Raw genomic sequence first — 26,760 nt, forward strand, 5'->3', positions numbered from 1 at the left:
AGGGAACCCATCTTGAGCTCATAGAATTCATTGGCCTTTCCATCATAATACCTCTCAAATCAGTACTTATTCCTAAATATTCTTTCAAATTCTTCCCAAGTCAACCTCTCTTCCATGATGCCTTTGACATGCTTGACATCTTCCCACCAAATATATGTTTTTTCTTTGAGACTGAAGGTAGCTATCTCAGCTTTCATATTCTTAGAGTAATCATGAAGCCTGAAAAAGTTCCTCATTCCAAGCAGTCATTCTTCTCCATCTTCTAACTTTGTCATCTAACCATCAAAAGTAGGAGGCCTAGATTTCTTGAATTCTTTTGTAAAGTATCCCTTCTCACTCCTCCTATAATGTTGTTAGCGGTGATGGAAATTATGTCTCTCAAAAGCAGAGCTAGAATAAAATCCATGGGTATTATCCCTTCTCTCAGGTGTATACAAGAGTCTTCCACTGTTCATTATATCATCCTTGTCCATCTTATGCCTTTTATGATACCTGCTTCCATATGCACCAATATTCCTTTCTTCCTGTCTATCTCCATGACTGATCCCTAGCTGTCCCTACTTCTACAAATTTGAAAGGCTCTAAAGAATAACTGCATTAACTACAACTATCTTTTATTGAGCTTTCATAAGCCTTTTTGGTGCTTCAATCAACCTATCATTGTCTACATTGCAACTTACAATATATGCCTTCAAAATTCTCGATGTATTTACTAGATCAAGAGAGTCTCACTCTCCCTGTGTTTCAACTAACTTCTCCCAACCCACTAATGTTTGTTCTGGCCTATACAAGGAGTCATATGAATTGCACTGAGATATTATTCTCTTCATCTCTTGGCCTTCTATTTTCCTGCAATATTCCATTGTTAGATAAATAGAATCATAATCAAATGCATTGCCTCAACTTATTGTTGGTGAGGCTATTGAATCTATAGAGGCCAATTTAGATTAACACAATACAACCTCACAAACATTTCAGCTCATACATGGATATCATAAAAAATAACAATAGATAGATAACATGAATGCATGGTAAACATATAGAAAACTAACATGCATTCATAACAATTTTCATTTACCCTAAGGTCCAGTGTTGTGAACCTTCTCTTATACCACTGTGTAACACCCCACCCCACATTTACTCGTTTTTAGAAGCTCACTAGGGAAAAATGAGCTAAGAGTTACTATGCATGACCCAAATTCCAAAATGTCATTATGGAAAAGGGGACCAATTTTCCAAACTTATCCAACACTTACTGCAACACATAGGAATACCTAATCACAACATTAATAGCTTGATTCCATGGGTGATCTTTTCTTAAGTTGGAACTACCTTTTTAACTCACTTTACCTCCCAGCCACATGCATTCAGTATTTTCCATGCGTCTAGAAGGCCCTAGCCACATGGACAAGTCATCCTCCATGTGGCTAGAACTGAGATTCTCTAGTTCTGATCCTGTGGTCGCAGATTCAATGCAAAAAATTCAGGGTTAGACTACAGGCCACTATCTAGAACTCTCCATAATCTATTATTAGGCTCAGATATTATCCAATATTGTCCAAAACATGATAAACATTTAGACAAACATTTTGTAAACATAACACCTATAGTTCATTGTAACAACCACAGGTTAAAGTTTCATGTAATAAAGGATAATAAAGGAAAAATAAGACCAAGGTCACGGGACACATGTTCTAAGTTGAATGGTGGGTAAAACATCACATCGGAGGTCACTTGTGGTTTATTATGGCTATGGAAATTGGAAAAGGAATTGACAATGACATAGAGGAAACAATTGGCATTTATTTATGAAAATAAGGAGAATAGGAGAAAAGGAAGGTGAAGAGACACAAATTTGCATGCAAGGGAAATTAGAGGAAAAATGAAGGAAAATGAAAACAAAAGGAGACATCAATGATAAAAAGGAACCTGAGAATTAGTTGCTATATTTTTCTCATTCTTTGATCAAGATTAGCTAAGGAAAGGAATAATCACTTTGACAAGTAAGCAAGGAAATAAAGGTAGCGTAATAAGAAGCTTGGATAGTTGCAAGTATGGAGAATGAGTAGTTGTGAATTGAAGGTAATAGTGTGCATGTGAGATTTAGCATTCTTGGATTCGAATGCATGGTACATGCATTGGTTTTTGATTTATGTTTATTGTCATTGGCATAGGATTTTCCTGGATTGATAATGGTTCCGTCCTTACCTTGTCATTCCCTAGATAGAGATGGTTTTGTACGTTTTCCACTTGTTTTATTATTGGTGCTCAAGTTCCTGATGGTTGTGGGTTGGAACAAACACTCTGGAATCCCTAAAACATTTTGGGTTGAGTTACTAGTTCTTGGAGCCATAGGTTGGGACAAAAACTCTAGAGCCCTTGGTGGATTGAGTAACTAGTCCCTAGAGCCGAGGTTGGAACAAACTCTCTCGAGCCCTTGAAGGCGGTGGGTTGAGTTACTAGTACCTAGAGCCATGGACAGCTTGAGTAGAGACTGTTTTGGTTGATGTTAGTGCTTTTCAGACCATAGATGTGGAATAACTATGGTTGAGGGTTGAGGTGGTTTGGCCTCTAGAAGCCCTGGTTTGGTTTTGTTTTGGTTTATTCCAAGAGATCCCACATCCATGCTTGGAATATGGTGTGAGGGTGATTGGTTGAAAGAGAGATTTGGTTCAGCTCAATTTATAGTCGAGTGGTATGTGGAATTCCCTAAATTGGTTGGAATTTTCATATTTTAATAAGGGTTATTTTCATACTATGATTTATGAATACTTGCATTGGTTATGATGTTGAATTATCATTGATTTTCCATGGTTTCTATGCTAGTATTTGTTGGTTATGTGTTGGTTATATGATGTAATCTGTCTATGGATCTTGTCATGTTTTGATAAGTTATTGAAAGTTTGATGAATTAATGGAATAACAAGTGTTGATGCATTTATGTAGAGAGGGCATAGAGCCTTCTTGGTGATTCTCAGATAAAGGCTAACAATTTATGATTAGATATGCATTCATGAATTGTACCTTACATGTTTTTCCATATGTTTGACGAAATGTATGTTATGGATTAGGAATCCTTGGGTAAAGTTATTGTTTAAATTTTTATTGGTTTAAATTTTCATCACCTTTGATTACATTCTGGAAAGTTACATAAAATTTTGGGTAGTGGTCTAGAGGCTAGCCTGAAAAGGTGGCATAGATCCCAAAACTGCATGCTCATAACTGCAGGATTTGGGGCATAAACATATGGAGACAAGCCTATGAGTGTGGCTATATGCTTCCTACTACATGAATGCAGTGTCAAGGGTGCGGTTATGGAGCTAGGTTAGAGAAAAATGGTTACATATTAGGGATTCATCACTTGGGGTGGCTTTCCAGCTTTTGAGTGATATATAGTCCCTATGGGATGTCAGTAAGTGTTCAATTTGTAGGCCCCACTTCCTTAACTCTGACTTAGAGGTTGAGTCATGTAATTGTGATTCTCATCTCATGTTTACCTTGGTGAGCTTGTGAATTTGGGTAAATGTTGGGGGGGGGGGTCATTACACAGTGGTATCAGAGCGAGGTTGTAGCACTGGACCTCAAGGTAAAAGAAAATTGTCATATTAGTTTGTATGTTTGGCATGCAGGTATGATGGTTAATGGTTTTCATATGCATTATTCTTATATGCATGCCTGTCATTCTATTTTTATTGTGGTTATATGCATAATAGATGCTAGTTGAATAGTATGGTCATATGCACATGCATCAGTTAGTCATGTGTGAAAGATAACTTGTTTTTATATGCATTGCGGTCATATGCATGATGATTATTGTCATTGTCATTAAGTCCTTGATATCATTATGTATCATTTTAATCTAGATTGGCCTATGCAGATGGCTATGATATTCAGATATGATTCGATATACTTGTGATGTTGTGTCGTACCAATCTGGACTGAACTGTGTAGATGTGATTGTTATGCATACATGTAAGTTGTTTATGAGTTCATCATGTGAACATGTTAGTTATTTACTATTATGGATATCATGGCCTTATTTATGTATGAGTTGATGTGCTTGTGAAGTTATATCATGCTAATCTCGATTGATTGTGCAAACAAGATAACCTCCCCTGAAATACACTAACGTATGAGTTTGATTATCTTGTCTATATTTGGTTTATATAACATGGTATGTTTGTAGGAAATAGAAGATTATGGATGAAGTGTAGAGTAGTGGACTACAGTTCACATGAATCCCCTTACCGTCCTGATGTAAAAAATGCGGAATGGGAAATGCCAGTTGAGAAACAAGGAAATTAGTATTATCTTGATTTAGTAGATATATGGAGAAGCTTTAAGGCAGAGGTTAGAAGTTGGAAGGGAGACAATGAAAATTTGGTTGAGGCACAGGAAATACATACCCTGTCATGTATGTATGTATGTATGTATGTATGTATGATAGGGTTGTTAGGGATCATTCTTGATTATGCTACTATTTATATACATGTGTGTGTGTGTGTTTGTGTGTGTGTGTGAGAGAGATAGGGTTGTTAGGGATCATTTTTGAGGAAGAATGATTGTTTATGCAGGTGAGTGACATGAAAAGGTTCTTGGTTTATGAGGAATCAGTTGAGTAGAGTAGCTCTGATAGATCTATGAGGTTAGTATCATATGGATATAATTTTGATATTATGTGCTTATAAGTATGCCTATGTTTATGTTAAGGTAGGAAATTGTAGTATACCTAGGGGGGATAATATCGGGTACAAGGGGAGGTACTCAAGGGAATAATGTAATAATGGGATGGGCCATAGTAATAAATAAGGTGGTTAACTCGTATCATGTAAGGGACCACAAGTAGTTAACAATAATGTAATAAGCCCATGGTATTAAATAGATGGTATTGAGGGAACCATGGTAATGACCCATGGTATTGCATGTATGAGGCCTATATAGAGGCTAGAGACTCCTCGTTGAGAGACGTCAAGGAACATTGTATGAATAGGCATATGGCTTGTGGAGTGTTCTCCTTCCTTAACGAGTGAATGTATGATGTTGCCCTACCTTAAGGGTTTGATTAATAAAGTGAAGCATTTCTACCTATTTCTATGTTGTTATTCTTGGGTTTATTTTTGTTATATTATATTTGTAGATTAGATATATAACAAGTGGTATCAGAGCACTTTCTTGGGCAAAAGTGGAGAATTTTTATTTTTATTTTTTTGTAGGAACTTTTTGGGGTGGCGAGTTTTCAGATCAAATATGTATGTTTTGGGGGAAAATCTACAAAATCTAATTGTAGATCTGGATTCTTTGTGAAAAAATACCCAAATTCAAAAAAAAAAATCGGCCAAATCGGAGTCCGGATGAAGGAGATATCACTGATCTAAAAATTAGTGATGTTGCAGACATTTTTCGGGGTAGTGAATTTGTAGATCAGATCTGTATGATTTGGGGAAAAATCTGCAAAATCTAATTGCAGATCTAGATTCTTTGTGAAAAAATACCCAAGTTAAAATGGTCGAATCGGATTCTAGATGAGGGAGATATCGCTGATTTAAAATCAGCTCATTTTTCAAAAAAAAATTGTGATGGTAGGCCTAGATCAGAATTTGAGGAAGATATACAAATTTGATGGCTCTAATCTAGAAATATGGGTAGCACTAATGGAAGAATATTTCTCTCTGAAGTGCATTGTAGATGATGGAACTAAAATAAGTTTGGGAAACCTTTACCTGAACCAAGAAACATGGCAATGGTGGCAGGGGCATTCTAAATGCTATCCAAGGACAATTACTTGGCAGATGTTCGCAAAATCCATTTGTGACTGCTTTAACCCTAAATCTAATTTTTTAGGACCTCTTACTAAGCTTAGATGGACAGGTGCACAACCTAGCAAAGATTTTATTTTTACAGGAAAGAAGGAAACCAAGAAACCTAAAGGGTTACATTCTGCTGGTATCTCTTTATTGCAAGTTCATGGATGTATTTAGAAGGAGAAGATCATTGTGTCTATAAATCATAGTTGCAAGAAAAATCTCATAAATGTCAATTTGGAAAAAAAATTGCAAGTGCCAGCAAAACACATTGAAAACACACAGGTTAATGATGAGGATGTGCAAGTTTATAAAGATTTGAAGCTTTTGATGGATAAGTATGTGTTGCATTGTGATTTTTACACTTCAGATATGGATAACATGGATGTTGTTTTAGGATATCCTTGGATAGAATCTGTGGGTACTGTCAATATTAATGTGCAGAAGAAATTCCTGAAGCTATGGTATAAAAAGAAGAAAATTACATTGTAGGATATTTCCATAAGACCCAAGCAGAGACTATGGAGGCGGAAGCACAAACCTCTAATGACACTTACACATCAGATGATGAGCCTTTGATGATCAACAATCAAACACAAATAGAGCATGAAGCAAAAAAGGTTACAGGTACTGATACATCAGATGAGGAATCAGTGGTTAAAGTAATATTGGAAGATAAGAAACAACAGCAGGCACCACAACATGTACCAGATACTACTTAAGCTCCACTGTTGGTTAAAACTTCAACATATCACCACCCACATCACCCCGCAAGAAAACAACCAACAAGATGGCAACGAATTAGCCACAAGGAAAAAAACCCCCACCTGATAGATAGAGAGGAGCGATGATCCACCTACTACACATCAACACAGAAGAGTCGCCACCGTCAACTTCGATCTCAAGCGAGCAAGGCACCAGTTGGATCAAGGGTTCACCTTTCTCTTAGATGTCTAGATGCACGTGCATGGTACCAGTGGATTACTCTTTTGAGTAGATCTTATTATTTGTGTTCTTCCCATGTATTGGGGATGAAACATGTTAACGGGGGTGGAATGTAGTATACCTAAAGGGGATTATATGGGGTACAAGGGGAGGTACCCAAGGGAATAATGTAATAATGGGATGGGCCATAGTAATAAATAAGGTGGTTAACCTGTATCATGTAAGGGACCACAAGTATTTAACAATAATGTAATAAGCCCATGGTATTAGATAGATGGTATTGAGGGAACCATGGTAATGACCCATGGTATTGTATGTATGAGGCCTATATAGAGGCTAGAGACTCCCCGTTGAGAGATGTGAAGGATTATTGTATGAACAGGCATATGGCTTGTGGATTGTTCTCCTTCCTTAAGGAGTGAATGTATTGTGTTGCCCCACCTTAAGGGTTTGATCAATAAAGTGAATCATTTCTATCTATTTCTATCTTATTATTTCTGGGTATATTTGTATTCTCATATATTTTGGTGATTATTTGCAGTTATTGGGTATATTGGTATTATTATCTTATATTTTCAAATCAGATCTATAATAGAAATGTTGAGGGATACATCAGCGGAATAAAAGTAGTGTGCTATACATCATGATGGGACAAGCATGGATAGTAGAAAGAACCACAAATCCAAGACTTGGGTTTTCAATGCACACAGTAAGGCGTGGGAAATACACTAGAGGCAAGGTTGTATGATAGAGATAGTGTAGTATTTGGATGTACAATATTGTTGTTGTGTACATATTGTACATGTGGTATTATGTTATGTGTATTGTGTAGCTTTTTTATCATGACATGTATTCATTGTGTTGTATTATGTGTGCGTATCTGTGTGGTGTTATACACCGGGTGTAGGTGTAGGGGTTATGTTATACACTATGTGTAGGTGGATGTGTTGTGTTATACAACGTGTGTGGGTGTATGTGTTGTGATGTACATTGTGTGTATGTGTATATGTTGGGGATTGGTTCTCTAGATCCCTGGAGGTTGTGAGTGGAGCCCTGTAACAACTTGGGATTCCTTAGAGGTCATGGGTTGATTTATTATTCCATAGAGCCTGAGGGTTAGGGAAAACACTTTGTATCCTTAAAATAACATGGGTTCCCTAGATGCTATGGGCTGAGTTATTAGTCCTTGGAGCCTGGGGGTTGGGACAAACACTCTGGAGCCCTAGATAGCTTGGGATGAGACCAACCTTGAGTTACTAATATTGAGTGCAAAGGTGGTATAGTTTCTGGATGCCCTTGTTGTTGATACTGAAGAGAATAGAAGGCAGTGGGTTCTTGTTGGGTTTGGAAACCAATCTAGTGTGTGTATGTCATTGAAGAGAAGATAAGGCATTGGGTGCTTGTTAGGTTTGGTAACTGATTTAGTGTGTGTATGGAAAGAACAAAGAAAAAATGTAGAAGAAAAGAACCATTTAAAAGATAAGTATCAGTATTTTATTTTAGTTTTTAATTATGCACATGATCTATGATTCTGATTTATGATAGTTGAATTTTTAGTTAACTGGATGTGATATGTTTATACATGATGATTTAATCAAAGAGCTAGTTTGACTTGATGTGATAGGAAGTAAACAAAATTTCTTGTGTACCTTGTTGGTGAGTTACCAATGAGGTATGATTTCAAGTTATTTCAATTCATTTTGAATCTAATGGGAATTATATGCTTGGTACAAGAAAGCATGGAAAATGCCCAGGTTTGGGTGGTTAAAAATGTCATGTTTGGGTGGTTGGAATTGGCTACCAGATAACTAGTAGTAGTAAAAGGAATTGGAACATGCAACAATATGTTGGTAAACAACTTCAAGAGTGGGGCCATTGTGGGACATTGATACCCAATAGTGTCCATTGATTTCCATGACCATGATATGGCCAGTATGATTTTGTTTTAGGTAGGGATATGCCTTGGTTTCTGTACCTTCCTATGTGAGGAAACCTTTCCAAGGGATGGATCACCCAAGAAGGGGATGTCAGTAGAACTTGGAAGGTGTGTGACTGTATGGAAGGGGGTGACCAGATTGCTTAAGGGATTGTCTAGAAAAGAAGGGAAGATCGGGGAATAATTTATTTTTGTTCATTAGCATTTCCAGATGGAATGAGAAGTACATTGGGAGTGTTCCCTAGAAAAATGAGTTAGTAATTATTCACTAAGAGAACAAGTACCACAAGGATTTTAGTGTTAGACATTGTATGCGAATTTTGATTTTGGAAATGGATTATGTGCTTCTTGGGAAGGAGATGAATCTTGGTACTACATTGAGGGTGGAGATGTGAGCCCATAGATTCCCTTGTTGTTGCTACAAGTATTGTATCTTTTTATTTGCTGGTTAAAGAAAATGTGCATATTCATATGTGTGTATATTATTGTAAATATTGTATTGAGTTGGGTTTATAAAGCTCTAGGGATAGTATGTTTATTTGTTGGTTGAAGAAAATGTGCACAAGTATATGTGTTTTTTATTGTAAATACCATAATGAGTTATGTCATAAAGCTCTAATAAGCGGTGCATTTGTTTTTCTTTTGGCAGGAAATCAGTGTAAATGCTGCATCGAACTATGTTATAGAGCTACATACTTAGTATGTTTTCTTTTTGGCAGTTTTCTAATCATAGGTGTCATAGAACACCGAGGATGGTGTTCCCCTAAGGGGGAGGGTTTATAACAGCCTAGGGTTAAAGTTTCATGTAATAAAGGATAACAAAGTAAAAATAAGATCAAGGTCACATGACATGTATTCCAAGTTGAATGGTGGGGAAAAAATCACATTGAGGGTCACTTGTGGTTTATTATGGCTATGTAAATTGGAAAACTCATTGGCAAAGGAATAGAGGCAATAATTGGCATTAATTTATGAAAATAAGCTAAATATGAGAAAGGGAAGGCGAAGAGACACAAATTTGCATGCAACGGAAATTAGAGGACAAATGAAGGAAAATGACAAAAAAAGGAGACGTCAAAGATAAAAAGGCACCTGAGAATGAGTTAAAAACTCTTGCTCATTATTTGATTAGGATCAACTAAGGAGAAGGAATAAGCTCTTGGACAAGCAAGCAAGGAAAGAAAGGTAGTGCAAGAGGAAGCTTAGATAGCTGCAAGTAAGGACAAAGAATGTTTGTGGATTGCAGAAAACAGTGTGCATGTGAGATTTAGCATGCCTAGATTTGAATGCTTGATACATGCATTGGTTTAGTTTGCATTTTCTTTTATTGGCATGGGAATTTCCTAGATTGACAATGGTTTCATTCTTGAATTTCCATTTCCTAGATATCCATGGTGTTGTGGGTTTCCCACTTTTTTTCTGATTGGTGCTCAAATTCCCAATGGTTGTGGGTTGGAACAAATGCTCTAGAAGCCCTAGAATAGCTTGGCTTGAGTTACTAGTTCATGGAGCCATAGGTTGGGACAAACACTCTAGGTCCCTTGTTGGGTTGTGTTACTAGTCCCTAGATCCATCGTTGGAACAAATTCTCTAGAGCCCTAGAAGGATGTGGGTTGAGTTACTAGTTCCTAGAACCATATACAACTTGGGTAGAGACCAATCTGGTTGATGTTAGTGATTTCTGTACCATAGAGGTGGAATCACTGTGGTTGAGGGTTGAGGTGGTTTGGCCTCTGGAAACCCTAGTTTGGTTTTGTCTTAGTTTATTCCATGATATCCCACATTGATGCTTGGAATATGATGTGGGGGTGATTAGCTGAAAGAGAGATCTGGTTAACCCAATCTATGGTTGGGGGCACCTTCATACAGTGGTATCAATAAATAACATATACAAGGCCAGCCATATCTAAAGTGGTGAGGCACAGACTCGAATAAAAATGAGGGTACGTGGAAGTCCCTAACTTGGTAGGAATTTTCATATGTTAATAAGGGTTATTTTCCTATTGTCACTTATGAATACTTGCACTGTTTAGGATGTTGATATTATGTTTAATTTTCCTTGGTTTCTATGTTAGTTATTTCTTGGTTATATGTCAGTTATATGATGTAATATATCAATGGCTTCTGTCATGTTTTAATAATTTATTGAATGGTTGATGAATGCATGGACTAACAACTATTGTTCCAGCTATGTAGAAAGGGCATAAAGCCTTCTTGGTGATTCTCAAATGAAGAATATCAGTTTATGATTAGATATGCATTCATGACCTATAACTTACATGTGTTTCCATATGTTTGACGAAATGTTTGTTATGGATTAGTCATCCTTAGGTCAATTTCTTTCTTGAGTTTTGATTGGTTGGATTTTTCATCACATTTGATTACATTCTGGAAAGTTACAAGCAATTATGGGCAGTGGTCTAGAGGCTAGCCTGAAAAGGGGGCACATATCCTAGAACTACGTGCTTATATATGGAGGATTTGGGTCATAACCGCATGGAGACAACCCTGTGAGTGAGAATATAGGATTCCAACTACATTTATGCAGTTTCAAGGGTGCATTTATGGAGCTAGGTCAGATAAAAATGGTTCTAGCTTGGGGATTAATCACCTAAGGTCATTGTCTAGCTCGTGAGCGATCTTAAGTCCCTATGGGATATCAGTAAGTGTTTAGTTTTTCGGTATAGCTTCCTTAACTAGAACTTGGAGGTCAAGTCATGTCATTATGACACTCATCTCATGTTTACCCAGGTGATCTTTTGAATTTGGGTAAATGTGGGAGGGGGTTATTACTTCCCTCTCAATTTATTTGCAACAAATACCTATTATCTCATGCACTCATATAACCATTGAGTAACTTATCAAAACATGAACAAGATCCATAACAAGATCACATCATATGATAAGATTGTACCATGCCTATAGACAACATTTTACTAGAATGAATCCATGACAAACCAGTCACAAAATCAACACACTAACCAATACTTGTGCTCATGGATCTTAGTAGGAAATAACTCATAAAAACATAGGCGTAATACCAACCAAGTCAGGGACTTGCATGCACCACCTAGCCATAGGTTAGGCTGAACCAAGTTTTTTTTCATCGAATCACCCTTGTGCCATATTCCAAGCATAAATTGGGATCACATGGAATAAGCCAAAATAAAACCAACTAGGGAATCCAAAGGTTAAACTACCTCCACCCTCAACCACAGTGATCTCACCTAAACCCATCACAAGATCACACAAACCAATAAAATCTTGCATCAAGATTTCTTCACCATACCTAGAGGAATTTTCCTATCTCTGCCCACCTGTCAATAACTTCCTAGAGAAAACCATATCCACCCTCAACCCTTGGAATTTTCCTAAGACCACCTCAACTGGATCTGAACCCATTGGCAATCTAAAGCTCAAACAAAATTAAAAATTGTTATACCAAGGCTATCCAGGAAATGGAAAAGGAAAGGTTGTACACCACTACAAAAGCCTCTTGCAGATTTCTCTTTCTCTCTTTAATTTTTTCCCTTGCTTTTTATTGTCCAATCTTCCTCTTGTGCTCCCTTGCTTTTTCTTTGCTTTCTTGCATCTTCCTTGGGTCTTCCCTATGTCTTCCTTTACTTGCTTGTGTCTTACTTGTGTCTTCCTTGTGTCCAAGTTCTTTCTATATCTTGTTGTAGTTTTCTCTCTCCATTTTAGTTTCTTTTTATTTTCCTCTATTTTTCATTCGTTGTCATTTGCATGCACATTCTTATCCCTCCATCTTCCTTTTCTCCTGTTTTCCATTATTTCTTGAATTAATTGCCATTTATTGCCTTTCGCCTTTTCCAATGCCAATGCCAATTTCTATAGCCAATAATAAACCACAAGTGAATCCCAACATAATCTTTTTCCCCTCCATTCAGCTTGGAATACATGTCCCATGCCCTTGGTTTTATTTCTTCCTTTTATAATGCTCATTTATTACATGGAACTTTAACCTGGGGCTATTACATATAGCCTATTAGTGGTTAGATTCAAATCCTTCAACCCTTAACCAATATGGAATATTCTAGAGTCTTCTTCATCATAATCACATGGATATATCATTTTCCATTAGTTATATGGGATGACATGGCATCCTCTTGAATTATGGTGGACAAAACAAGAAGGTCAACTTCTGAGAAGCATAACTTTTGCATGCAAACACTGATTAAGTTGATTCTTGCACCATTAGAAATATATCTATGTGTATAATAGGTAAATATGGTGCATTTCTAACATAATAAAGATTTACCCCATAGAAAATCCATTTGACACCTCTAAAATCTCCCAAAAGGCTTCAAATCCCAATTTGCCAAACTGGGTCCCACTTCCTCCACTTTTTACACTCCAAAAGAATTGATATGGATAAAAAGGAATTGATCCAATCCAAATCACACCCCCGCTCCGTGCCCCCCGCCCGCCCATTTTGGGATGCTTTTGGTCCCCAAATGCTTCAACAGAATGAGGTGAGAATTTTTCCTCCACTTTCTCTCAGATGTACCATTTAGCTTTACTTATAAGTTGTCCTTTCAACCCATTTTTTCCAAAGGTCATGTTACCCCTATATCATAGTTCCTTAACTCTTTTATAAAATTGTATATTCTTTCAACTCTGCCTAAGCATCTCGTGCCAAATCCTCTACAGAAGGTAGGACTTGTTCCTCTTCATGATCTAACATGGGGGTAGACCAAGACTAGAGTTGTTATCTCCCACATTTTTTAGTATCACATAGGGACCATACCATCGAGGCTTCGGTTTCTTATCGGGACCCTATAGCCTCCCCTTATTCAATTGTAACCATAATTTATCTCCCACTTGAATGACTTCTCAATTTTTTGTTGACCATGTGGCATTACATTTTTCCAATGACTTATGTAGTGTTGCATGTACCTATATATGGATATGCTTGATCTTCTCAACATTATTTTAGTGCCCAAGGCATACCCTATAAGATCCTACCTTACTCGTCCTTGTTAACCATGTGCAATATTCATAAGTGAAGGTGGCAAATATCCAAAACAATTTTCAAATTAGGACTTACCAATAGAAGTGTCGATAACTCTATTATAAGAGTGTTGTATATACAAAAAATATAAATCCTAGGTCTTGTTGATGGCCCAAAATGACCATTCAACATTATGAGGAAGACCACCCAGTTGGTAACTTAAAGCAACTCCTCTTCCATCTGGAATGGTGGTTCCAACTAGTCAAACTAAGTCTAGTTAGCTTCTCTCTATGTCTATTGGCTTATAGTATGTCTATTACTTTCCAATAGAGAAGAGGCATCAGGTCTACCCTCTTGCAGAGCTCATGCAAGAAATTGATCCTTAAGTTGATCTAGGGCTCATCTAAACCACAACTAAAGTTTTTCTCTTTGATAATAGGACTTCTTAGAAATGCAATGATTAATCTAAATGAAAACTAATCCTAGAAAGCAAGCAAAAGGTGAGAAATCTTAAGCCTATCTCTATTAGGAAGATGTTGATCTAACCCAACTGAGAGAAAAGTAATTAAATGATTGGGATTTTAACATGCCTGGTTTTAGGTGAATATCTGGCTAATGAAATAGTTCTACTAGATGATATTATAATTACCAAAACATGCTTTGTTCAGAGACCTATTAATGGTGAATGATTAATCAATAACATTAGGAAATAATTCAATTAATGTCAATGGTAATTAAATTGAATTTAGATAACAGATTTTTGAGTAAATAGCTACTCAGTATTTGAGTATAAGAGAAAAAGAGAAAATTAACAACAGATCTACAAAGCTAATGAACTAGATAGCTAATTCAAAAGACCTTCATCTTCACATTAAACAATAATGCTCAACATGGAAAACATTTTACACAGATCTGTCATTAAAAAGATGAAATTTGCATTAAAAATAATAGTATTTAAAATACAAATCCAAATAACCTTGATGTGAGTTTTCTCCCCTCATATACAGCTAAAATTTCCTTACAATAGTGCTTCAAAATTTCTTCAGTGCAAAGAAGAGGAGCCCCCCCCCGTTGAGCAATCTCTAAAAGCCATATTTATAATTACAAATGAAACTTCAAAATGAGAACTTTTTGAGAATAAATTTTCTCCAACAAATTGATTGGCAAAAATTATTTTGCGTCTCTTTCTAGATAAATTCCATTGATCCAAATCTTCTTTTCCTCATCTCCTCAACTGTTTTCTTGCCAAAAACCAATCAAAAGTAAATTAAATTGCAAATTAAAATCAGAATTACCAAATCTGGGAAAATCAACATCTCAAAAATTAAATAAATAAATAAAAATAAATATGAGCTTCCCATTGATCCTTGTAAATATATTTTTGGTTAAATAGAACAGAATCGAATGGATCTATTATCAACAAAGGCTTTGGGCAAATGAAAATGAAAAAACTAAACTCAAAAAATTAGTTTTTGTTACAAATTCGAAACTTAATTTTCTGCTAAATTTTAGAATTACTTAATGATTTAATCTGGTCATGATAGCACTTTAGAGATATTATACATGAGTTTATCTATATAACAAGCCATCCTATGCCTCATTTGGATAAGTAAAACTCAACTTATGAGCCTCCAAAGTTGAAGTGACAAAACTGCTAGAATTCTGGAAAAATTCCTACCCAGGCCAAAATTGGACATTTTAAATAAAAAATCTAATCATATTTAACTGCACAATTAATAATTATTTATAATTACTAAATTAACTAATTATATACAAAAATAAATTAGAAACTAATTACAATTATAAAATTATAAATATATTATAATTCAAATTAATTAAAATAATTAAAATTATTTAAAATCATTTGAGACACGTCTCAGGTGGCTATTGGTCCATGACTATGGACATAAATGGCTTTGGGAACTCATAAGAGTTCCGTAATAATATGAGAGGGAGGCTTTTATTAAAAATGAAGAGGAGGTTTTTATTAAAAACAGACTTCGAAGAATTGTTATCAATTAGTATTGGAGTATCGAGGAGTTAGAATATTAGAGGTTTCTTTTAAGGAACTCTTATATTCTAAAGTCCCGATATGCCATATTTTATAATAAATTAATATATAACTGTCTCATAATAAGCCCATGGAGTTTTTGTAGTATTGGAGAATTTTGACATCAAATATTGGAGCTTTGAAAGACCTCGAGAGTTTTTAACTGAAACAAAAGTTCTGATATAACATGTCTAAGGGAACATTAGAGGAGAGAGAAATTGGAGGAGAGAGAATGGGATCCATGAGGAGTGGATAGAGAACGAGGTGAAGTGAAGTGAGCCTACGTGGAATGGATCCCTTCAATCATAAACTACAACCGCTTATGTAAAAATCCTGATATAATGAACTATAGCCACTCTTCAATTTTGAGATTTCAGATCTCATGAATTCTTTTAAATTGGATTTAGCACAGACTTTCAAAATCCAAAAACACCATAATTTTATTTGTTCTACAATTTGGGTGTGGCTATTTTGTAGGACCATTAGCGAAAAATGAACTAATTAGTAAAAATTAATTAAAAATCAATATTTGAAATTAATCTACAAAAATTAAAATAATATACATTTTGTACATGTTTTAGCCGTGGTATTCAAAATTATCAAACTTTGGAGGAGTTACATTTGCAAACCATGCAACCAAATGAGATTAAATGAGTATCGATGGAAAGCTAGTGGAACATCGAACGCAATGAAGCAATCAAAAGGGAAATATGAAGAAAATGAAAATCTAGCAAAATTGTAGGACACTTAACCAAATGAAAAATAGTAAAAGGAGATTTAGCCAAAATTTATGGAAAGAGTCTCCATTATTTGAAATAAATAAGTTAAAAATGGGGGTGTTGGGTTTTCACCTTAACAATTGGGGACACATGGGGAAGAACCAGTTATCTCTGGTTAAAAGATGATGAACTTCACTTAAATTACCCAAAGGTTAAAAATAATGGATTCAATGAAACTGTCAGACAATGAAACATTTCACATGTGTCGCACATTAAATAAATTAAGCAATATAGGTTCAAGAAGGTAAGTACTCAAAGCAGAGTAAGTTTAGAATCATGAATCCAAATTTTAGGAAACATTTATTTTAAAATTACCTCGTACAAAAAATAGAAGAAGGTGCATATAGGAGTGTTTTTATAAATCATATATTCACCACTATAAATGGTCTCATACATCGGTTCACTACCAGCAAGCTTGAACAGTACCCCGACAAAAGTTTTAATTTATTCCATACAAGTATAGCCCCTACGGGTTTACTTGTATTTCCCATGCTTCCTCTTTTAATCACCCTTTTGATAAGCACATTTGCAAGATTTACTTTATGATGTACCTAAGTGCAAGAGGTGGGATGGTAGAAGAGACTTAAGCTAATGGCTATTTGATGTGGATGGTTACCAAATTTGCTTTGGTAGTCTAGGATTAGACTAATGGTTCCCTTCCAAAACCAATCAGCTGCGCATTAAACATAATTTGTGCATGTATTTCCTTTAAAGATCTTGCCAAGATGACTAATCTCTGACAGTCCCACTTGACTTCTTACTCCCCGAACGCTTCAATCTCCACCATTGATATGTCTTTTTCAAATTTGACGAATATCACGTCGTATCACACACCAACTAGCCGAATGATCTCCATCATCAATCTGTCCCGTTCGATCCAACGGTTATCACACCATCTCGCATGAATTCTTACATGATTGATATCAGGTTGAGAGCGCGTGAGAAAAGTGGTTTTCCCATGCGACGTGTCATCAACTAGGTTAATCACACGACTTGGAACAATACCATTTACCATTTCTTAAGCGCGCAAGATACCATTTACCACTTGGAAATATTGCCCACATGCTAAATACATAACTTTAAGAAACACGGTTTAATAGAGGTTTAGCTTAATCTCAGAATAAAGCCTTAACGCTAATTGACAGTGGTTAACAATAAAACACATAAATGGAAATTAATACCCGGTTAGGGTATAGAATGCCGATCCACATATTTAAGAGAATATCACACCAGGAATAATACACCATGCCACACTTAATCAATTTATTCAATAAAATAGAAATTACAAAGTCTTGGCCCTCTCAGCTCAATTACAACAATTTGTCTAACCTCTGTTTCTCTCTCAAATCCTATCTCTATGTCTCTCAATTTCTCGCTTCTCACTATATCATTCCATATCCTCTCCCATTACATTCTTTTGCTTTATTTTTTGGATTGAATCTTATCCTAACAACAATGACAACTCAATCTCTATTTTTTATCAGCTCAACTATTAAATCCCTACTCTCAAGCTCTGATACACACCTATCCTAACAACTTATCTCATATTCTAAAAATAATACAATAATCCAATTAATACAATAATTGAGATAAAGATCAATTCAAGAGATCTAACCCTCTCTTACTAAAACTGATTTTGGCCACTCAGGTCAATGAAATTCATCTCATGTTAGCCACAACATGTGAACATACAATCACATTGTTGGCTAAGTCTGGATGCTCCTGCATCAGACTCCCGAGGAAGAAAAGAATCATCCATCATACTTTTAGGGTTTACTCGATACTTCTGCAACTCTACTACTGTCAACCAACTGGAATCCTCCATTTGTTGTCCCTTCCATTTGACTAAATACTCAAAATAAACCTATCCTCTAGTTCTTTTGGTTACTCTTTTCTCCAGAACAACTTCCACCTCCTTCTTGACTCTTTTAGGCATTTTTTCTTCCCAATGTACAGTCTGTTCTTGATCTTCTGCAGGCTCATTCTGTATCTATGTCTCTGTCTCCTTGTATGGATATAAATCTGCAACATTAAATATAGGTGATATTCCAATCCCTTCTGGCAACTCAATTTCATAAGCATTGGTTGAAAACTTCCTCACAATTCTTCATGGCCCTATATTTTTCATCTTTAGTTTATTACAAGTCCCAACAGGAAACCTTTCTTTCCTTGGGTGTACCATCACTAGATAACCCACTTGGAATTCTTTTTCCTTTCACTTCATATCAGCTCTTTGTTTGTACTTTCCACTACTTTCCTACAATCTATCTTTGACATCTTTTTGTAGTCTATGCATCTTCTCTGCAAACTCTTCAACCTTTGCACTTCTTGTCTCCTGTTTGCTCAAATTTCTGAGCTCATACACACCTCTTGGATTCATCCCAAAAATAATCTGAAATGGACTCATCACAGTACTTCAGTTTGGAGTGTCATTATAAGCAAACTCAGCTTGAGCAAGTGCTAAATCCCATTGCTTAGGATTTTGATAAACTAAACTTCTCAATATGTTTCCCAATATTTTGTTTACCACTTCGGTCTGTCCATCTGTTTGAGGCTGATATGTTGAACTGAAACTAACGTTGGCACCTAGTTTCTTCCAAAGAGTTCTCCAGAAATGCCCAACAAACTTTGTATCCCTATCAGACACAATAATTATAGGCAATCCATGTAACCTTACAACTTCTGAAAGAAATAGATTAGCAATATGTGTTGCATCACTAGTCTTTTTACATGCAATGAAATGTGCCATTTTATAAAATCTATCTACCACAACATAAATGGAATCATGTCCTCTTTGGGTTCTAGGTAATCCCAAAACAATATCCATACTAACGGCATCCCATGGTCGGTTTGGTATTGGTAATGGCTGGTACAATCTTGTATTTTGGCTTCTCCCCTTAGCATGTTGACATATCCGGCACTTTCAACAAATCTATTAACATCAGTTTGCATCTCTTGTCAGTATTAAAAAGCATTTACCTGAGCAAAGGTTTTGTCTTGTCCAAAGTACCCAGATAACCCTCCATTGCATTTCGCCTTGATTATGTTTTCCCTCATAGAACATTTGGGAATGCACAGTTTGTTACCTTTAAACAATAAACCTCCTTAGATAAGATAATCTAACCACTGGCCTCTATTATGAACTTTCAGATTATGTACAACTACATAAATATCTTTAAATTCAGCATCATCTTTATACATATCAACCATTTCTCTAATCCTACAACACCAACTCTTAATTCTTGCACAATGAAATTTACCCTACTTGAAGCATCAACAACTTTTTTCAACTTACCACTTGTATGTTTGATCATAAAAGTAAGACTCTGTAAAAACTCTACCCACTTGGCGTGCTTTTGATTCTATTTTGGTTGATTGTTTATAAACTGTAATGCATGATTGTCAGAATACAATACAAACTCCTTTGATAGCAAATAGTGTCTCCATTTTTTTAAAGCTTGCACAATAGCATAAAATTATTTGTCATAAGAAGAATATTTCTTCTTATCTTCATTTATTTTCTCACTAAAGTATGCTATTGGTCTCTATTCCTAACGTAAAACTTCTCCAATTGCAACTCCACTAGCATCAGTTTCAACTTGAAAAACTTTTCCAAAATTAGGCAAAGCTAAAACTGGTTTTTCTATAATTTTCTTCTTCAACAACTTAGAATTTTGGTCTTTTTCTTCTGTCCACTTGAATGGTTGATTAGTCTCTTTGATTGTTTCAATAATTGGTGCACAAATCTGACTAAAACTTCTGATAAATTTTCTATAAAAACGTGCAAGACCATGAAAGCTTCTTACCTCAAATATGTTTCTTGGAATATGTCAGTTCCAAATTTCTTGGACTTTCTCTGGATCCATTTTCAAACCTTCTTTAGAGACTACAAACCCAAAATATATTAATTCTTCTTTCATGAAACTACATTTCAGCAGTTTCTCTTTCTGCAGAGTTCTTAGAACCAACTTAAGATGCTCTAGGTTTTCTTCTTTGCTTCTACCGAAAACTAGAATATCATCAAGGTAAACAATGACAAAATTTCTTGCATATTCCTTTAAGACTTCATTCATTAACATAATGAATGTGCTATGTGCATTAGTGAGTCCTAAAGGCATCACTAACCATTCATAAAAACCATTGTTTGTCTTAAATGCAATCTTCCATTCATCTCCTTCTCTAATCCTTATTTGATGGTATCCACTCTTCAGAACTATTTTAGTAAAATACTTTGACCCACTTAAACAATACACCAAATCATCCATTCGTGGTAAAGGAAAATGATACCTGATTGTGATTTTATTATTGGCTCTGGAGTCTGTGCACATGTGCCACTCACCACCTTTTTTTGGGCTCAGCATTGTTGGCACAACACATGGACTAAGACTCTCTCTAATTAATCCCTTATTCATCAGTTCTTTCACTTGTCTCCCAACTTCTGCATTCTCCTATGGAGTCAATATGTAGGCTGCTTTAGCAAACTTGCTCCATGTATCAGGTCAATGTGATGACTAATACACCTAATTGGTAGCAATGCATTTGGCAACTCATCCACAATAATATCAGCAAAATCATTTAACAGAGTTTTGATTTCTTCAGGTAAATCATCTAAGTTCGTAGAATTCAAAATTACCTTAAGTCTCCCTATAAGAGCAAAATGCATTTGTTCACCTTTTCCAACTTCTTGCAACAACTCATTTCCACTCATCAGCATAACACTATTTCCAGTTGTTCCTTTGTCTGCTTCATCCTTTAATGGTAGCAACGTATGCTTCACTCCATTCTTCTCCAAGGTATAGGTGCTTCTTCTACCATCATGAATGGATTTTCTATCAAACTACCAAGGTCTTCTCAACAATACATGGCATACATCCATTCACATTACATCACATAATACCACATCCTGGTAAGTACCAATCTAGATTTCTACTTTGCACTGTTCTGTCACAATAAGCTGATGTCCTTTTTGCAGCCATGATACATTGTAAGGAGTAGGGTGTACTATTTTTACTAATCCTAACTTGTCCACTATTTCTATAGAAACAAGGTTATTAGTGCTTCCACTATCAATTATCACTTTACAGCATTTTCCTTTGGACTTGCATGTAGTTCTGAATAAACTCTTTCCCTAAGTTGGTTCTCCTGTCTCTTTCTCTACTTTAATAAATACCGTTTTCAATAACAAAGATTCTCCTACTTTAGGTGATTCTTCATTATTTTTAATTTGAGGTTTTTCTTCCTTCCCCTCAGCCACATTCACATTCCATTGATTTGTTTCTTTATTATGAGGAAAACCTCACGATCCATGTCCCCATTATCCACATGTATAACACCAAATTTCTCTTCCTCGGCCTCTTCCTCTAGGTGTAAATATTCCTCTACTAAAGTCTCCTCTCTGTGGTGGTCTACTACTTGAACCTCCTGTTTCACCCTAAGGGTGCTGAAATCTTGATCTGGTAGTTCCTCTACCTCTTGCTGAACTTTTCCCTCTATTCCTCTGATTTGGTTTTCTCAACATCGTCTCCTCTGGTTTCAAAGATGCTTAATAGGCATCTTCAATTATCTTTAGACTCAGCAAGCTGATTTCATCCTGTATGTCATATCTCAAGCCATTGATGTATATGGCTACCTTTTCTACGTCATCCTCTGCATGTCCTACTCTAATGCTCAGCGTATAAAATTCTTCTGTATATTCTTTGACAATCAACCCCTTTTGTCTCAAATTTTGCAATTGTCTGAAAAGATTTAACTCATAATCTTTTGGCATAAATTTATTTGTCAATCTACTCACCATTTTATTCCATTATTTGATCTTGGACTTCCCTTTTCTTGCTCTGGATGTTTGTAGTTCATCCCACCAGATAGTTGCATGACCCTTCAATCTGGTAACTGCAAATTTCACCTTCTTTTTGTCATCAACCTCCTCATAGTTGAAATACTTGTCTAGTGAACTGATCCAGTCCATCAACTCTTCTACACTGAGATTCCTGTCATACAAGGTATTTCCTCCTTTGGTCTTCTACTTGCTTTAGCCAATATATTGAGAACTTTGGCAGCTTCATTTTCATCATCTTCTTCATCCTCATAAGATTCCTACACAGCACTGGCATCTCCTTCATTAGGTGCTCTCCTTTGAGCAGTTTCCATTGTCTCCATCCTTGTGCGCAAGTTTCGAATCTCTTCCAGTAGAACTGCATTCACTACAGGTCTCCCCTGACCTATGCCAGCCCCTCTCCTAGGTGGCATGTTTACTGTAGCAGACTTAATCCTTGGGCTCTGATACCAAATGATGTGGATGGTTACCAAATTTGCGTTGGTAGTCTAGGATTAGACTAATGGTTCATTTCCAAAACCAATCAGTTGCGCGTTAAACATAATTTGTACATGTATTTCCTTTGTGGATCCCGCCAAGATGACTAATCTTCGTTGGTCCCACTTGACTTATTACTCCCTGAGTGCCTCAATCTCCACCGTTGATATGGCTTTCTTAGATCCAGCAAATATCACATCGTATCACACACCAACTAGCCGAACGATCTCCACCATTGATCTGTCCCATTCGATCCAATGGTTATCACACTATCTCGCGTGAATTCTTGCATAACTGATATTAAGTTGAGAGCATGCGAGAAAAGTGGTTTTCCCATGCGACGTGTCACCAGCTTAGGTTAATCGTGCAACTTGGAACAATACCATTTACCATTTCTTAAGTGTGTAAGATACCGCTTACCACTTGGGAATACTACCCACTTGCTAAATACATAACTTTAAGAAACATGGTTTCATAGAGTTTTAGATTAATCTTAGAATAAAGCCTTAACACTAATTGACAGTGATTAACAATAAAACACATAAATGGAAATTAATACTCGGTTAGGGTCCAGAATGCCGATCCGTAGATTCAAGAGAATTTCACACCAGGAATAATACACCATGCCACACTTGATCAATTTATTCAATAAAATAGAAATTATAGAGTCTTGGCCCTCTCGGCTCGATTACAACAATTTTTCTGACCTCTATTTCTCCCTCAAATCCTATCTCTTTATCTCTCAATTTCTCGCTTCTCATTCTATCATTCCATCTCCTCTCTCATTACATTCTTTTCCTTTCTTTTATGGATCGAATCTTATCCTAACAACATTGACAATTCAATCTCTATTTTTTATCAACTCAACTACTAAATCCCTATTCTCAAGCTCTGATACACACCTATCCTAACAACTTATCTCCTATTCTAAAAATAATACAATAACTGAGATAAAGATCAATTCAAGAGATCCGACCCTCTCTTACTAAAATTGATTTTGGCCACTCAGGTCAATGAAATTCATCTCATGTTAGCCACAACATGTGAACATACAATCACATTGTTGGCTAAGTCTGGATGCTCCTGCATCAATATTCTTTCGTAGTATTCACTCCAAAATCCTTCCCCGTGACTAGCAATCAAAGGTTTTTATAAAGTGGAGGGATGGGGGGGATCCATTGAGTTAAATTCAGATCAGTTCATTCCTTCAAAATGTGAACTATATACCTTAGAAAGGATACATGTTCCTCCATGGAAAATATTTAAAGAAAGAGGGCTTTGGGGTTCCATAAAGATATACCTTTACTGGTAAATGAAACCCATGAAATTGACTGAGTAAAAATTTCCCATGTATGCCAACCAATTTTGGGTGAGAATAATTCCTTCTACATAAATCTTAGTGAAGTCACCAAAATCAAATCGTAACCAATGGAAAAAAATCAAAAGAAATCCAAACTGAAGTAAAAGAAATCGGAAAACTCCAAACATATCAAAGTGAGGAAAAGAAAAGCTGAAAGAAAATCCCAAATTAAAAACCAAACCCAACAAGACTAACCATAAAATGTCTCAAAAAGAGAGTGCAATAAGATAAGGATGAGCATGTTCATCTTATATTAAGATTTTAAGTAAATGTCATCTTGCAGAGTTATAAGCAATTAGGCTCCGAACAGTAAGGTGAATAGTAGTCATGTTGTGAAATTACACCAAATGAGAAGTCTCTGCTTGCTGTAAATTTTCTTGTTTCATGGAAAAGCCTACATAAAATCATCTTAAAAAAATTTATAATCAAAACAATGCTTGAGAAACAAACTAAAAGTTCTAGGGACTCCCTAGTTTAGTTGACTCATGGACAATCATTACTACTCAAAAATCAGAAGAAAACAAGGAGAATGAGCTCCAAATCTCAACCACCAGGGGTACGAAAAACAATTTCTTGAGGTCCTGCAAAACAAATGTGTGTGTGTGTGTGTGTGTATAGATACACAACAAAAAGTAAAAACAAAACTGAAAAAAAAATAAAAAATAAATAAATAAATAAATAAATTTAATAAATAAATAAATAATATAAAGAAGTGAAAATGGATGAGTGGGCATATGAAACTTACCATTGGAGAATTTCGTTTAAAATTTTACCTAAGAAATATCATTTTTTCCAACCAAAGAAAACCTCTTCTTTTAATTGGAATTTAAATTATGAAGAAGTTGAACTTTTTGAAATCTCATTGACCCAAAATCATCATTTATTAAATATGAACTAAAGAAAGCAGTAAATTAGAAAATGACGTCTCACGTTCAAGGAATCATAAGTAAACCAAATCCATCAGAAATGAGAATGAATATATGTTTTTTTAATGAATTGCAGTGGGAATCATTCTCCTAATATTTCATATTTCATATTTCAGAAATGTGCTCCATGATTTTCATAAAATGTCAAGAATCAAGACCAATACCCCAACAATGAAACAATGGTTTGTGAAGACAAGGGGAGGACTTGAATATTTACTTAATAAATATGAATTGTTATATCAGAAATAGGAAAAGTTCAAGAGAATTAAAAAAATAGGTTGCCCATGACCTATTACCTTTACTTATTCCAAATATCCTCACCAACTGCTACATTGCCATAGAGGATGCTCAAGAGAGCCTTGAAAAGAAAATGGAGATGCATACTAAAAGATGACTGACATGATGAAATGGGCATCCAATAATGGGACAAGGACAAAAATGTAAATGAACCACAAGTGATGAAAGTCTTCATTAGTCAGGAAGATTTTCGAGAAGAGTAAAAATAAACTCAACTCTACATGTGAGGATGTATTTCCAATGAAGACACAAAGATAAGATCCATATGCACACACCCTAGAGAATGTATATCTCCAAAGTCACAAAGTCATCCCAAGGAATGCATACTTGGATGTTAGACTAAATTATAATTAAAAATGCATCTAAGCTCTCGAATATCAAAGTAACATGGAAGTGAACGTAAAGATAGAGAGACAAGCAAAGAGGATTCCATATGAATATAATGATAAGTCAAACTATATAGTAATGGATGAATTGATGATCGGCCAACAAGATTATATAATCTGATATCTCACTAATTCAAGCAATTAAATGACTTAAAACATAGAGAAATGGAAATCTCAGAAGAATGAATAGCAGAGGATTGGAATTCAAATATTTACCAGCTAGAGGCTCTAAATCGTTTCAGAGGAAAGAAATGTAACTAAAGAGGATGTGAGATGAATGAGTGCAATGTAGAGGTTCAACTCAACTAGGAAAATATATATTTGGAATAAGTAAAGGTGGATAGGAGCATTTTATAACTTGCTACAAAAATCAATTTGTGCGATTTTCCTTTTCTTATGACAAAAATAAATAAGAAAAAGTCAAGAATTTCATTCCAACTTCAACAACGAGACGCAGAATTATGATTATTGACTCATATCTACAAATTTGTAAAGAAAGGAAAATATGTAGAGAAGCATTAATGTGGAATACCAAGATTCTAATGAAATAACAAATACTTCCCTGAACATGTTGCAAACTAGCCACTTGCTTTATTTCTAAAGATAATTAAGTTGCTAATAAAAATCAAGTTTCCAAATTAAGCTAATGAATACCTGCAAAAAGAAACAAACTAAAATAAGAAGAAAACTGTAAAAAAAGAAAAATTACAATATATGAAGATGAACATGTTGATGCATACTTGGAAGAATTTTGACCGTAAATTTACCTTATAAATCTTCGGCATTCTCCCTGTATTATCTACAATTTTGCATATGTTCAAAGTCATCTCATTATTTAGTCTAAATTAACAACTAAGTAATGAGTAATTAGCATTTTCTTTCCATTTAAATTGTAGTGGCAATGCTCCTTGTCACTTTTGATTTTAAATCTTCTTTCCATTGAAATTGTAGTGGCAATCCTCCTTCTCACTTTTGATTTCAAATTAGCTCCAAAATTT

The sequence above is a fragment of the Pinus tabuliformis genome, chromosome X (genome assembly GCF_031772625.1).
Source record: "Pinus tabuliformis cultivar Carrire ecotype Pingquan chromosome X, CPIR1, whole genome shotgun sequence".
Lineage (NCBI taxonomy): Eukaryota > Viridiplantae > Streptophyta > Pinopsida > Pinales > Pinaceae > Pinus > Pinus tabuliformis.